This window comes from Sciurus vulgaris (assembly GCF_902686455.1).
Source record: "Sciurus vulgaris genome assembly, chromosome: 8".
Taxonomy (NCBI): Eukaryota; Metazoa; Chordata; class Mammalia; order Rodentia; family Sciuridae; genus Sciurus; species Sciurus vulgaris.
The window spans coordinates 144,780,314-144,795,584 of NC_136468.1; the positions used below are offsets into that span (position 1 = coordinate 144,780,314).

At 44.4% G+C, this 15,271-nt stretch overlaps 1 long non-coding RNA gene across 4 annotated transcripts; it reads left to right on the plus strand.

Moving 5' to 3' along the window:
• The first annotated feature begins 44 nt into the window (after nucleotides 1–44).
• LOC306667201 lies at nucleotides 45–13,834 on the plus strand. Of its 4 annotated transcripts, none has more exons than XR_013765463.1 (5): nucleotides 45–177; nucleotides 372–541; nucleotides 4,092–5,356; nucleotides 8,053–8,263; nucleotides 10,032–13,834. It is a non-coding gene; the product is annotated as an uncharacterized lncRNA (long non-coding RNA). The 4 variants fall into 4 exon arrangements; XR_013765465.1 differs by lacking the exon at nucleotides 45–177 and having other exon boundaries at nucleotides 238–541; nucleotides 4,092–4,246; nucleotides 4,337–5,356; XR_013765466.1 differs by lacking the exon at nucleotides 45–177 and having other exon boundaries at nucleotides 238–541; nucleotides 4,092–4,246; nucleotides 4,340–5,356.
• The last annotated feature ends 1,437 nt before the right edge of the window (nucleotides 13,835–15,271 follow it).

Consider the following 15,271-nt stretch of genomic DNA (forward strand, 5'->3'; position numbering starts at 1 on the left):
GCCACACATCGCCGGGACACCCGCGCCGGGCAGCCCCGCCGGCCGGCCGGCCGCCCGCGCTGTGCCCGGCAGGTGCTCCGGGTCGCCCCTCCGGCCGCCGGGCTTCGTGACCCCACGACTCCACGCGCCCCTCGCAGCCGTCCGCTGGGGTTTCCGAGTCGACCCCGAACTGCTTGGGTGAGTTGCAGGCACCCGCCTGGCCTCCCCAAGACGCGCCGCACGCAAGACAGGCCCCCGGGCCCTCCGCTGCGCTGGCGCCTCGCTAATGACGCAAGAGGCGGCCGGACCCGGCGCGGCCGAGGAGGCCGGGCCCGACGCGGGAGTCTGCGCGTGGCCTTGGACTCTTATCCTTCCATCTCCTCACTACGCAGAGATTACGCTTCCAGAAACACCCTGGGGAAAGCCTGGCCGCGGATGACAGAGAGAGCTACGGCCTGGATGGGCCCTGCTGCAAAGGGAAGGAATCGCTCCATTTACGGAGCGTTACCTTCCCGTGGAGCGCTCTTCCTTCGTTGCCGCCTTTCGTCTTTTTGCGCTGTGAGTAAGTATGTCTTTATGCCCCATTTACAGATAAGGTGTCCGAGACTCAGGGCCGAACTCGCTCGCGCACGGCCGACAGGTGGGACCTAGGTTTGTGTCTGGACACCAGGAACCTATCCAAGGATCTTCCGGGAGCTTCAGCTCGTCACCTGTTGACGGTTCTTCCTTTACTCACTTTATTATTTTACTTACTGAACACCACTGTGCCGGGCCTTCTGGGTCCTGGAGAAACAACAGCGTGGCATGGCACCCGCGTGTGCATCTTTCAAGTAAGCAGACGGTAAACGGAATAATGCAGTGTGGTGTTAAAAAGAAAATGAAAAGAACGCCGAAGTAGAGCGACCGCTGCGGGGACTGCCTTACTTCTCGTATGATCAGGGAAGGTCTCTGCAGGTAACACTGGAACTGGTCGCCCCGAGGAAAGGAGAAGGGCTTGGCCTTTGGACATCCGTGGAAAAGATTTGGGGTAGAAGGTACAGCAAGTGCAGAAGTCTTTAAGTGGAAATAAGTGAAAGGTGTTTAAGGAGCAGCACACGATGCCAGTCACTGCCTGACCAGCATAGAAACGAAAAAAAAATGGCACCAATTTTTTGCGAAAAGACCTTTTTTTTTTTTTGGCGTGATCATCTGACCTTGACACCAGGAGCTGTAAACTCAGATAGATGTCTTCCCAGTATTTTGGTACCTGGAATTTATAGGAAGGGAGAGGGGGGAAGCTGTTTACTGATTGGATGAGGAAAAGGGGGGTTTTAGGGTTCTTTTACTCAGGCTAGTCAACATGCCTCTTCATAGGTGGCGTGTTTGTTTTCAGGGGTAGTTGCCATGTTCCAGGTGGGGTTTTGAGCTTGTGCAGTTAAAAAGTTATTGACTAGATAAGCTGACTGCCTTCTTCTGCTTGTGTCCATTTTTTTTTGGCAGGGGAGAGGGGTACCAGGGATTGAACCCAGGAGTGCTTAACCACTGAGCCAGATCTCCAGCCCTTTTTAAATTTTTTTTTTTTTTTTTTTTTTGGAAACAAGGTCTCGCTAAGTTGCTGAGTCTAACTTTGAATTTGCGATCCTCCTGCCTTAGCCTCACAAGCTGCTGGGATTACAGGCACACACCAGCACATCCAGCTTGTGTCCATTCTTGAAAAGCCAGTTTCATGCTACTGGCACCAAAATAGACAGGTAGATCAATGGTACAGGATAGAAGACATGGAGACATGCCCACATAAGTACAGTAATCTCATGCTAAATAAGGATGCCAAAAACTTACAATGGAGAAAAGATAGCCTCTTCAACAAATGGTGCTGGGAAAACTGGAAATCCATATGCAGTAAAATGAAATTAAACCCGTATCTCTCACCCTATACAAAACTCAACTCCAAATGGATCAAGGATCTAGGAATTAGACCTGAGACCCTTCACCAAATAGAAGAAAAAGTAGGCCCAAATCTCCATCACATTGGCTTAGGACCAGACTTCCTTAACAAGACCCCCATAGCACAAGAAAGAAAAGCAAGAATCAATAAATGGGATAGATTCAAACTAAAAAGTTTTTTCTCAGCACAGGAAACAATCAATAATGAGAAAAGAGAGTCTACAGAATGGGAGAAAATCTTTTCCACACATGCTTCAGACCAAACACTCATCTCCAAAGTTTATAAAGAACTTAAAAAACTTTACACCAAAAATACAAAGAACCTAATCAATAGATGGGCTAAGGAAGTGGGCAGACACTTCACAGAAGAAGATATACAGGTGATCAACAAATATATGAAAAAGTGCTCAGCATCCCTAGTAATTAGAGAAATGCAAATTAAAACCACCCTAAGATTTCATCTAACTCCAATTAGAATGACTGTTATCAAGAACACAAGCGGGGCTGGGGAGATAGCTCAGACAGTAGAATGCTTGCTTCGCAAGCCCAAGGCCCTGGGTTCGATCCCCAGCAATAATAAGTGTTGGCGTGGATGTGGGGAAAAGTGCACACTCATACATTGCTGGTGGAGTTGCAAACTGGTACAGCCACTCTGGAAGGCAGTATGGAGATTCCTTTGAAAGCTTGGAGTGGACCTACCATTTGTCCCAGCTATCCCACTCCTCGGTTTATACTCAAAGGACTTAAAATCAGCATACTACAGTGATGCAGCCACATCAATGTTCATAGCAGCTGAATTCACAATAGCTAGATTGTGGAACCAACCTAGATGCCCTTCAATTAACGAATGGATAAAGAAACTGTGGTATATATACAATGGAATATTACTCAACGGTAAAGAATAGTAAAATTATGGCATTTGCTGGTAAGTGGATGAAGTTGGAAAATATCATGCTAAGAAAATTAAGCCAAGCCCAAAAAACCAAAGGCTGAATGTTTTCTCTGATAGGTGTATGACAATATATAATGATGGGGGATGGCCGGGGGAAGAGAAGAATGAAGGATCTTTGGATGGTGTAGAGGAGAAAGGGGTAGGAGGAGGTGGGAATGGAAAAAACAGTAGATCAAAACAGACAGTATTGCCCTATATATATGTATGAATACATGAATGGTGTGAATATACATTGTGTACAACCATAGAAATGAAAAGCTGTACCCCATTTGTATACAATGAATCAAAATGTGTCTGTAAAAATAAAAAATATTTTAATAAAAAAGAAAAGAAAAGCCAGTTTCAAAGAGTCCTTGAGGGACTGGGAGTACAGCTTAGTTGGTAGAGTGCTTGCCGTATTAGTACAAAGCCCTGGGTTCAATCTCCAGAACTGAAAAAAAAAAAAAGTGTCTTGAAAAACATCTTAAGCGCTGGTTCTTTAAGGAATTTATGTCCAGCTGTGTTCAGGCCTTAACTGCTTTCGCAAGAACAACATTGACTTGGAGAAGAGCCAGTAAAAGGAAAGTGATGAAGGATGAGGGTAGAGAAATGGGCAAGTGCTGCATGGAATTAGGATTTATTTTGGACTTCATTCTGAACCACGGGAAAGTTTTAAATTAGAGATTAATATGATCAAACTTATGTTTTAACATATTTCTGAGCCATGTAGAGAATGGAATGCTGGCAGTCAAGTCGGAAGCATCAAGAGCTATTAGGCTGTTGGAATAATCCAAATGAGAGGTCATTATGTTTGAAGAAGGCGGTGGCAGTTCAGTTGGAGAGAGGAGGTAGATTTAAGATATGTTCTGGAGATAGCATTGACGGGACTTCCGAAAGGATTAGGTGTGGAAGGTGAGGATGAGAAATGAGATAAGAGTAATTCCCCTGAGCTCGGCTTAATGATGATGGGTGGATGATGATACTGCTGTTCTGTGAATGAAAGAACTGATGGGGGTGAGGGTGAGCAGTCCAGATTTCTTTACTGTCTAGCTTACTTTGAGGTTCTTGGGAGATATACCAGAGGATAAGTCAAGTAAGTTAGTTAATATTGTGGTGGAGAATAGTTGTCCACCAAAATTATTGTTCTCTTTGTTGGCCATCCACCTACACTGTATTCCTCAGCCCTCCTGATAAGTGTGGGCATGTGCCCGTGCGCTTCCAGTGAAAAGTGAACAGAAGAGCCGTGCACGTTTTCCAGGCCTGGCCCATGACAGCCTTCAACAGGTGCTCTTCTGTGCTCTTACTCTGCCATCTGGAAGCAAATGATGACCAGATTCTGGAGAAGACAAGGCCTCAAGACTGAAGATTCATGAGTGAAGGAGAACCTACCCCACCAACCTGCATGTCCACTCAGTACTGTTATTTGGGGTGGGGGGGAACCGCTAATAACAATAAACTTACGTGGTGTTGAGGTTTTATCTAATTTGAGTCTCTTTATTATAGCAGCTTTGCCTATCCTGCCTAATGTGAATAAGAACAGTGAACTTTAGGAGAAATTTTCTAAATGACTTCAATTGACGTTATCCATAATAGGAAATAGAAAGTGGCTTTGATTCATTCACCAAGGAAGGAGGGATTTTTCAGATTCCTCCCCGTACCAGGCACTGTGCTACATGATCAGGACATAGAGATGAAGAATAACCCTCCAGCAGCTCTCAGTCTTGTGACTTAACTTACTGACTTATTTGCACCTGCTTTCCCTCTGCTAGAAACTCCACTTTTCTCTGCCAAAACACACAACCCAATTTCTACTTTCTTCAACCTCATTCTGAATACAGATTTTTTTTTCCGGACACGCCTAGCCTTTGCCTAACATAAATTAGATGTTTCTCTTTTAATCTCATAACTTGTCTCCTTGTGCTTATCACAGTTTTTATTGATATATTTGTTTTTTGATCTTTACTGATCTTCTTCCCCACTAAATTGTGAATAATCTCAACAGGGAAAGAATCTTATCTGTCTTATTGGTCATATCTCTAACACCCAGCCCATTGCAAGTACTTAATATTTGTTAAAGGACCCAGTGAATGGAAAAGGCAGAGCCCTAAGGAGAGGTTTTCTTCCACTGAAGTTCATTCACTTTTTGTGATTAGTTGGCTGTGGTAGGCAGCCACTAAGATACCCTCCAGTGATGCTCATTGCCTGGTGTAATCCCCTCACCCTGCATGATGGCTGGCTCTGGTGGCTTGCTTTCAGTGCTCAGGTGTCATGTCCAAGATTAGGTTATAGAATGACTATGGCTTCTGTCCTGTTGTCCTTTTTTACTTATTTGCTCTGAGGGAAGCAAATAAAACTGCACTGCAGTTTTGTTTTGTACTGGGGATTGGACCCAGGACATTCTATCACTGAACTACACCAGTACCCCTTTTTTATTTCTTTTGTGACAGGTCTTGCTAAGTTGCTGAGCCTGGCCTCAAACTTGTGATCCTCCTGCCTCAACCTCCTGGGTCTCTTAGATTACAGGTATGTATCAACTCTTTCAGTCTGTGAGCTGCAAGAGCAGTTTCCTAAGGCTGCTATGACAAATTATCACAAAGTAGGACCTTAAAACAACACTAGAAAGGCTAGAAATCTGAAATCAAGGTGTTGGCAGAGCCATGTTCCCTCTAAGGAAGACTTCTTCCCTCCGGTGACTGCAGGCAATCTTTGACATTCTCTGGCTTGTAGCTGCAGTCTCTGCCTCCATCGTCACATGGTCTTTCATGATTTTGTCTCTGTGTCTCTTTTTATAAGGATACCAGTCATTGGGCTTAAAGCCCACCCTAATTAAATATGATCTCAAATTAACTACAGGTGGAAAGACCCAATTTACAAATAGAATCATATTCTGAGCTTCTGAATAAACATGAATTTAGAGACAATATATTCACTCTTCCAATGGTGCGCTGTGAAAAGGTCCACCAGCTGCCAGTGAAAACCAGTGACCTGCCAAATAGCCATGTGCATGAGTTTAGAAAGGACCCTACCCAGTTGAGACTTTGGGGATTATAGCCTGTGGGAGACCCTGAGCCAGAAGATCCAGCTAAGTCATGCCCAGGTTCCTAACCCACAGAAACAGATTTAAAATTGTCATTTCAGGATTGGGGATATTGCTTAGTGGCAGAGTGCTTGCCTGTCACATTCAAGGCCCAAGGTTCAATCCCCAGCACCAAAAATAAAGTTGTTTTATGGCTCTAAATTTTGGAGTAACTTGCCATGCAATACAATACAGATTTGGTACTTGAAAATGGTACCTGAGATGTAGTAGTTTGGAACCAAGTTATAGACAGAGACTGGACGATTCTTGAGGACAGTATTAGAGAACACCTGAATTATCTTGGACAAATTTAGTAAAAATAAGGTTACTTACTGCTAGTAAGGAACATGTTATTGCAAACTGGAGGAAAGACATTGCTGCCTGTTTTCTTCTGCTTATAATAAAATATGAAAAGAAAGACAATTTGTGAGGATTATTTAACTTGAAGGTTTTGAAATTTTACACTCTCTTGAGCAAAGATCATAATCAGCATTGCACATAAAATGGGTATGTCTGTCTGTCTTAGCTCAGGTTGCTGAAACAAAATACCTTAGATGGTGGCTAACTCAAAACATTTATTTTTTATGAGTCTGGAGACTGGGAAGTCCAAGAACAAGGTTCCAGTAGATTTGGTTCCTGGTGAGGGCCAGCTTCCTGGCTTGCAGATCACTGCACCTGGCTTCCTTCTCACTGCATCCTCACATAGAGGCCTCTGCTTCCTCTTTTCTTACAAGGGTACTAATCCCGTCATTGGGACCCACTCTTGTGACTTCCAGTTACCTAAATATCATCTCATTGGAGATCAGAGCTTCAACGTGAATTTGGTGGAAGTTGGTGGGAGAGATGCATTCAATGTAAGAAATGTTCTGAAGCTAAAGTAGAAGATGCCATTGTTAAGACATCAGAAAGATCAAAAGTGGTGCCTCAGAAAACTGTGGTCATGAAAAGTACCCTTGAATGACTCGTGATACATCTCATAGATTTCAAAGAGTAAGGCCTCTAGGAAGCTTAAGTTCATTATCCCTCAAATTTCTCAGCAGGATCCGACATTAGAGAAGAACTTGTTCCAGGGAGATTTTGGGGTGTGGCTCTCGTCTAAATCAGTAGATCTCAAGAAGATTGCTGGGAATCCAGAAGGTATTTGAAAGTTATGTTTGGACTCTTGACTGAGGGAGAGACAGTACAGATAAATAGGAATTATAATTCTACTGGCAGGAAGCAAGCTAAGAACTACTCAACTGTAAATGTGGTCCCACCCCCACCCCTGCCTCCCGTACTAGGGGTTGAACCAGGGCTATGCTACCACTGAACTACACCCCAGTCCTTTTTATTTTTTAATCTTGAGACAGGTTCTTGTTAAGTTGCTCGGTCTGGCCTCCTATTTGCTATCCTGACACAGCCTCCCAAGCAGTTAGGATCACAGGCATGTGCTACTGCACCAGACTAAATGTACTGTTTTTTATGAAAAAAGTATCACTCAGAATGGAGCCAGGAACTATTTTTCATAGACCTTGAGAACTAATCGTAGGACTTGCAGCATTTGCCCAACTGGATTTCAGAATCACTGGACCAGCCACTCCTTTGTACCTCCCACTTTGCCTCTATTTGAACAAGAACGTCTATAGCTATTGCCTTTATCAGTCAGAGAAGCAGAACCAATAGGCTATTGGCAGAGCCTATAGATCAATAGATAAGATTATTATAGGGATTGACTTGTGCAATTATGAAGGGATAAATTCCTAAGATATGCCATTTGCACACTGGAGAACCAGAAAAGATGCTGGTATAAGTCCCAGAGTCTGAAGACCTGAGAATCAGGAGTGCCAGTGTCCAAGGGCAAGAGAAGATGGATGTCCCAGGTCAGGAAAGGAGCAAATTCACCCTTCTTCCACTTTTTTGTTCTAATTGGGACTTGGATGTATTGGATGTTACCCACCTGCATTGGTGAGGGTGATCTTTACTCAGAATCCTGATTCATATGCTCTTCTAGAAACACTTTCGCAGACACACCCAGAAGTAATGTTTTACTAGCTGATCTCTCCTTACCCAGTCAAGCTGACATGAAATTAACCATCGTATCACCCTAGGTCTGTTTTATGTTGGATGTGTAGGGGACAAATAATTTGTCACCTTATTCGCACAGGTCTACAAAAGAGAGGATCTGTCTTGGTGGAAATTATTTCAGGAACTGTACTCAATGAGGTTCCATCTAGACTTGAGTTGGTTTTGAGATTCCGGAGTTGGAACTGGTGCCAAAATAGGATGAAGCTTTTGAGGACCTTCAGAGGGAGAAAGAGTGCTTTGTCTGTGGAGAGGACCTGGATCACTGGCTGCCAGGGAACAGAGTGTCATAGGTAGCCTCTACAGTGGCTCCTGGTCATTCTTCCCACCTCCTCTTCATACTTTCCAGCCCTTGAGCATGAACAGGAGCCAGTGAGTCACTGCTAAGACCACAGTGTGGTGGAATCTCTCTTCCAGAGCTCATGCGATTGTGGCTTCTCTTTTGGGCCCCTTCTCTCATTCTCTTGCTTAACTTCTCTCATGGAAGACAGCTGCCATGTTGTAAGCTACCTCACAGAGGAGCCCTTGTGGTAAAGAACCGATGTCTGACCAGCAGCTGGCAAGGACCTGACATCTGCCAAATAGCTATGTTAATGAGCTTGGAAGAGGATCTTGCCCAGGAGGAGGAGTGGGAAGCCTGACCAACACGAGGACTGCAGTTTCCTCAGAAGCCTTGAGCACCTAGCAAGGCAGCAATAGGCGTCTGACCCACAGAATTGGTGAGATGATAAATATGGATTGGTTGAAGCTGCTATTTTGGGTCAGTTGTTATACAGCAATAAATAGCTAATATAGACAGTTTTTTAAAAAAGGGAAAGAGGCATGCAGTAGAGAGGTCATGGTGGCCTGAAATAAATGACTGCTGTGAACGAGGAATAAACGGATCTGAGATCTGTTTTGTGGGTGGAATCAGCAGGGGCTGGTGAGGGCTTACATGTTGGGGAGAGAAGTGGGGAAGCTATCCTGCGTTATCCCAGGGCACAGGCAGCCCAGCAGACAGTGGTGCACTTACTAAGATTGAGCACACCAGGAAAAAAGGTTCAAGCACGGTCAGTAGGGGCTCAGGGACTGCAAGGCAGCAGTGAACGGACAAAAGCAAGCAGTCAGCCTGTCGCTGACCATCATTCTCTCTACAACCGTGCTCAAGCAGCACGGGTTTCGCCAGTCACCCCGTTAACAAAAGCCCCCTGATGCTGCCGTAATTGAAAAGAAAGCAAGCAGTGGTGGAGAAATTGGAACCCTCGTGCATTGCTGGTGGGAATGTAGATAGTGACGCTAAGACTACCCCTCAGTCCAGCAGTTCCACTCCTACGTATATAACCCAATGTTTCAAAATAGATACTCAGAACTGGGGTAGAGTGTTCCCCTAGTATGTGAGGCACCCCGTGCACTCCCCAGCTCAGGAAGGAAGGAGGAGAGGAAAAAAAGATGAAGAAATACTTCTACGCAGATGCTCACAGCAGCTTCATTCACAGTGGCTGAAAGATGGAGACAATCCCTATGTCTGTGAGCTGATAGATGGATAAAAAAAAGGCAGGTGCTGTTCCCCAAGGACAGTGATGGGAGTGCTGTGAACCTTTAAGAGGCAGGCCTTACGGGTGGTCCTTAGGTCACGGGGAGGTGGGTGTGCTCTTAGAAGGCCAATCTGGTTCTCCCTCTGCTTCCTGACTTGGGTAGTACTGGCTCTGACATGCACTCCCACTGGGAGGTAGCCCTCACCAGAGGCCCAGACCAGCAGGGTCTCCTGATGTTGAACCTCCAGAACCCACTCAGAACAGTGATCCAAAATAACCTCTTCCCTTGCTAAGTAGCCTACATCGGGTAGTAATTCTTACAGGTGACTGTATTACCTGCATCAGGTAGTAACGAATTGACTCATGACAGGTGGTACCTCCATCTTTTTTTTGGCAATAGTGGGATTGAAACTAGAGGCTCCCTACCACCCCCTACCCCTGAGCTACACTCCCAGCCCTCTCTTTGTCTCTTTCTCTCTCTCTCTCTCTCTCTCTCTCTCTCTCTCTCTTTTTTTTTTTTTTTTTTTTCTTTTTTTCTGGTTTTGAGACGGGGTCTTGCTCAATTGCCCACGTGGACCTCAAGGTGCCCAGCATACAATGGGATGTTATTCAGAACAAAGGAGGTAAGTACCAATAAATAATGAATAAACCTTGAAAGTAATGTGCTATAAAACAAGCCAAAACAAAAGATTCCATATTTAACGATTCCACTGATATGACACATCCAGATAAGGCAAATCCAAAGGGACAGTAAGTAGAGAATAGAGTGGTTACCAGGGACTGAGAGGAAAGGTGTTGGGAGGTACTGCCTAACAGGTATAGGCTTTCCTTTGAGCTAATGGAAAAGTCTTGGAATGAAAGTAGAAATGATGGTTGCTCACACTGGGCATGGTGGTGCATGTCTGTAATCCCAGCAGCTTGAGAGGCTGAGACTGGAGGATCTCATGTTCAAAGCTAGCCTCAGCAAAAGCAAGGTACTAAGCAACTCAGTCAGACCCTGTCTCTAAATTAAATATAAATTAGGCCTGGGCAGCATTTTTGGCACCAAAATAGACAGGTAGACCAATGGTACAGAATAGAAGACACAGAGACAAAGCCACATAAGTACAGTTATGTCATACTGGACAAAGGTGCCAAAAACATACAATGGAGAAAAGATACACTCTTCAACAAATGGTGCTGGGGAAACTGGAAATCTATATGCGATAAAAATGAAATTAAATCCCTATCTCTCACCCTGCACAAAACTCAACTCAAAATGGATCAAGGATCTAAGAATTAGACCTGAGGGCTGGGGAGATAGCTCAGTTGGTAGAGTGCTTGCCTTGCAAGCACGAGGCCCTGGGTTCAATCCCCAGCACCGCCAAAAAAAAAAAAAAAAAAAAAAAAAAAAAAAAAAGGATTAGACCTGAGACCCTTCATCAAATAGAAGAAATAGTAGGCCCAAATCTTCATCATGTTAGCTTAGGACCAGACTTCCTTAATAAGACCCCCCCATAGCACAAGAAATGAAAGTAAGAATCAATAAATGGGATGGATTCAAACTAAAAAGCTTTTTCTCAGCAAAGGAAAACCATCGATGTGAAAAGAGAGCCTACAGAGTGGGAGAAAATCTTTTCTACACACACTTCAGATAGAGCACTAATCTCCAAAATTTATAAAGAACTTAACTTTACACCCAAAATACAAAGAACCCAATTAATAAATGGGCTAAGGAACTAGGCAGATATTTCACAGAAGAAGACATACAGGTGATCAAAAAGTTCTCATCATCTCTAGTAATTAGAGAAATGCAAATCAAAACCACCCTAAGATTTCATCTAACTCCAATTAGAATGACTATTAACACAAGCAATAATAAGTGTTGGCGTGGATGTGGGGGAAAAGGCACACTCATATATTCTGGTATGAGTCGCAAATTGGTGCAGCCACTTTGGAAAGCAGTATGAAGATTCCTCAAAAAACTTGAAATGGACCCACCATTTGCCCCAGTTATCCCACTCCTGGGTTTATACCCAAAGGACTTAAAATCAGCTTACTATAGTAAAGCAGCCACGTCAATGTTTATAGCTGCTCAGTTCACAATAGCTAGATTGTGGAACCAACTTAGATGCCCTTCAGTTGATGAATGGGTAAAGAAACTGTGGTATATATGCACAATGGAATACTACTCAGCCACAAAGAAAAATAAAATTACGGCACTTGCTGGTAAATGGATGGAGTTGGAGAATATCATGCTAAGTGAAATAAGCCAATCCCAAAGAACCAGAGGTCGAATGTTTTCTCTGATAGGTGGGTAATGATACATAATGGGGGGGTGGAGCGGTAAGAGAAGAATGGAGGAACTTTGGATTATGTAGAGGGAAATGGGGCAGGAGCGGGCAGAAGAAGGAAGGATAGTGAACTGAGACATTATTACCCTATGTACATGTATAAGTACACAACTGGTGTGAATTTATGTTGTGTACAACCATAGGAAAATTGTACCCCCATTTGTGTACAATGACTCAAAATGCAGTCTGTAAAAATTTAAGAAATAATTTTTAAAAAACAAAATAGGGCTGGGGATGTGGCTCAGTGGTTGAGGGCCCCTGAGTTCAATCCCCGGTTACCCCACCACCACCAAAAAAAGTGATGGTCGCTCAGTATTGTAACTGCACCAAACGCCACTGGGCTGTACACTTAAATTGTTCACCACTTTTGTGTTATGTGAGTTTCACTTCAAGAAAAAGAAAATATGATATTTAAGTACTCTCAAAAGGAGTGTTTGCTTTTTTCCAGGATTGCACCAAGTGAGGTTTATTAGGGACAGGGACAGAAGCATGCCTTAAGCAGGACAGGAGGATCCCTACAGGATCCTTTCTTTTTAAATTCTTTAATAACACACTTAAAATCTACTTACAGAACTAATAGACCCAGGATGCTAAGACGAGTTTGCTAAGAGCTTAGAGAAAGAGCAGTGAACTGAGATTTAAACGCCTGGTCATCTGACATACTGAAGAACCTATTTGAGTCCTGCCAGGGCAGCCTGATTGCCCACCTCCCGGGGGGCTCTAGATAGCTCTCATCCAGAGTGGAGCTTTTGAAGACAAGACAAAATAGCAGCCAAAGACCCAAACAGTCTTACTTTCTCACCCATGATTTTTTCCCTCTAGTTGGGTTTATTTTCTAATTTCAGAAGTATTGTGTCATTATTTTTTGTTTATTTGTAATACTGAGAATTGAGCCCTAGGAAACTCTTTCAATAAACTACATTTCCAGTTTTTATTTGTTTGTTTGTTTGTTTCTGGGACAGAGTCTTGCTAAGTTGCTGAGGCTGACCTCGAACCTGTGTAACGTTAGAGCATTTCATATGTGTGCAGCTGCTGAATTTGGCAGGTCTGAAAGACAATAAAGACACTCACTTTATACAAGATAGCATTCATTTTAGTAATAATACGGAAGCAAGAGCTAAAGTGACAGGTGAGGGAGAAAGAGAAGGAACTACATCACCAGGTGGGGGGAAACGCCTGGGGCAGCCTTCCTGGGTCCCCACTGGTAAGTCCTGGGCAGAGCATCCCCTCCAAGGGTGAGACTCCAAAGTCTTATTCCCAGTAGGGCCCCTTAAATACAAGTTAGAACACAGAAATCCTTCTAACAACCTGCTTGACCTAGTGATCCCCTCAAGCACATCCCTCAAGGACTGGTGTATCCCTGAAGGGAGAGGGAAAGCCTTGAGATGATGACTGAGTTCCCCGGAGTGATCCACGCCTACCCAGAAGGCAGCATTCTTTAAATGTTCTATCAAGGGTGAGTGAAGGTCACAGCGGGCACAGGGACAGGGAAGATCTTTAGTGTTTTCCTTAGCTCTTAGAGATCCTCCTGCCTCAGCCTCCCCAGTCACTGGGATGACAGACATGCCACTGTGCCTGGCTATGTCATTGGTTTTTTTTAAAAGTTAAGCATCATAGAAGCTAATAATGCAGAAAATGGAAATCTTCAAGTTCACCATTCAACAGATTTTGTTAACTTTTTGACACTCTTCTCTGAAACCAAGTTCACATTTACCTGCAGCTATGATTCTATGTAACTACTGTTCACTGTAGAAACCCAGACTTCCCTCCATAACAGCATTGAACACCTTGGTAACTTTTGCCTACCCATCTCATTTAACCTCATAACGGCCCTTTGAGGAAGATGTTGTGGTTATTTTCAACCCCATTTTATAGATGAGGAAACTAAAATTAAGAGAGGTTAACTACCCAGGCGTGGTGGTGCACACCTGTAATCTCAGAGATTCAAGAGGCTGAGGCAGGAGGATCACAAGTTCAAAGCCAGCCTCAGCAACTTAGCAAGGCCCTAAGCAACTTAGTGAGGACTTGTCTCAAAAAAAAAAAAAAACAAAACAAAACAAAAGAAGGGACCAGGAATGTGGCTCAGTTGTTGAATACCCCTGGGTTCAATCAGTCCCTAGTACCAAAAAATAAAAAGAGATTAGCTAGACTTAATTTTAAACTAGACTTTCTGAATAATTTTCAGTAAAAAAATAATTGACTTCCCATGTCCCTCAGTGGACTAGATTGTTCAGCTGGTTAAGTAGCAGATCTAGCCACTGATCCTAGAACTCAGGACACACCCTTTCTCTTGCCACTGTCCCATCTCCCTCCATGGCACCAAATGGCATCACTGACGCTCAGGCTGCTTCTGCGTGTGACTCTGCCTTCCTTGAGGGTCCTGTCACCAACTCAGGACAAGAAAAGTGCGCTTGTCCTGAAGGTCTGGCAGCACTTCTTCTAGTGCAGCACCTATCAAACCTGAAGGTGCTGAACTCTGCCCTGCTCGCAGCTGCATCAGGCTCCAGCCCCAGGAGACCCCAGCTCACTCAAATGCACAAACCACCCAGAAAATGTACTAGTCAGCCGCTCAGGTGGAGCGATGGGCCTTTTTGTGGCACACTAGTCAAAAGCCTCCCAACTGTGAGCCTGTCTCACAAGCACCTCTCTCAAGGACCCAAGAGCTGTTCCTTTGAAGTGTAGCCATCTGGAAGCACGAGGCCTCTGCCTCCCCACCTCTGCTGGAGGACTCCAACCCCCCAGCCAGGGGACACAGCTGGCCTGTCTGGCCCACTGCCCACTGTGTGCTCTTCACTTCTGCGGCTCTACCCTCCCCCATTCTCCCTTCCAATTGCCATATCACCTCTGCACAAATCAGACCAGAGCTCAGTTCAAAATGGTTACAGTGGTAAACCTTATATTATGTATTTTACCATAATAAACAACAAAATGAAACTCATGCATCGTTCAGTCTGTGGTGATGGACTTGAAAAATGCAAGGTGATGAAACCAACTGGACACATACACGTACACGCACACACGGGCAAAACAGGCCATCTGAGTGGGATCAGTGGGTTGTATCAACACCAGGAAGTGCAGATGAGCCTCCCAGGGACTGCCAAGTGGTCAGGTGGCCACAACTCCATCCATCAGTTTCTCTTTTTTTTTTTTTTTTTTTTTTTTTTTTTTTTTTTGTGGTACTGGGGATTGAACTCAGGGCCTTATGCTTGCAAGGCAAGCACTTACCAGCTGAGCTATCTCCCCAGGCCCATCCATCAGTTTCTTCTAGCACAGATGGCCTTCATTTCTGTTCTGTCTGCACAGCCACTTTCTCTGTTCTGATTTTGATTTTCCATGTGATCTTTCAGTTGTAGAATGGACCCCACACCCACCTGGCCCAGTGCCCAACTCCACGGTGTCAGGGGTCCTAATGGGTCCACCCTGCCCTGAGCCAGGGCAGGAGCAGAATCCCCAT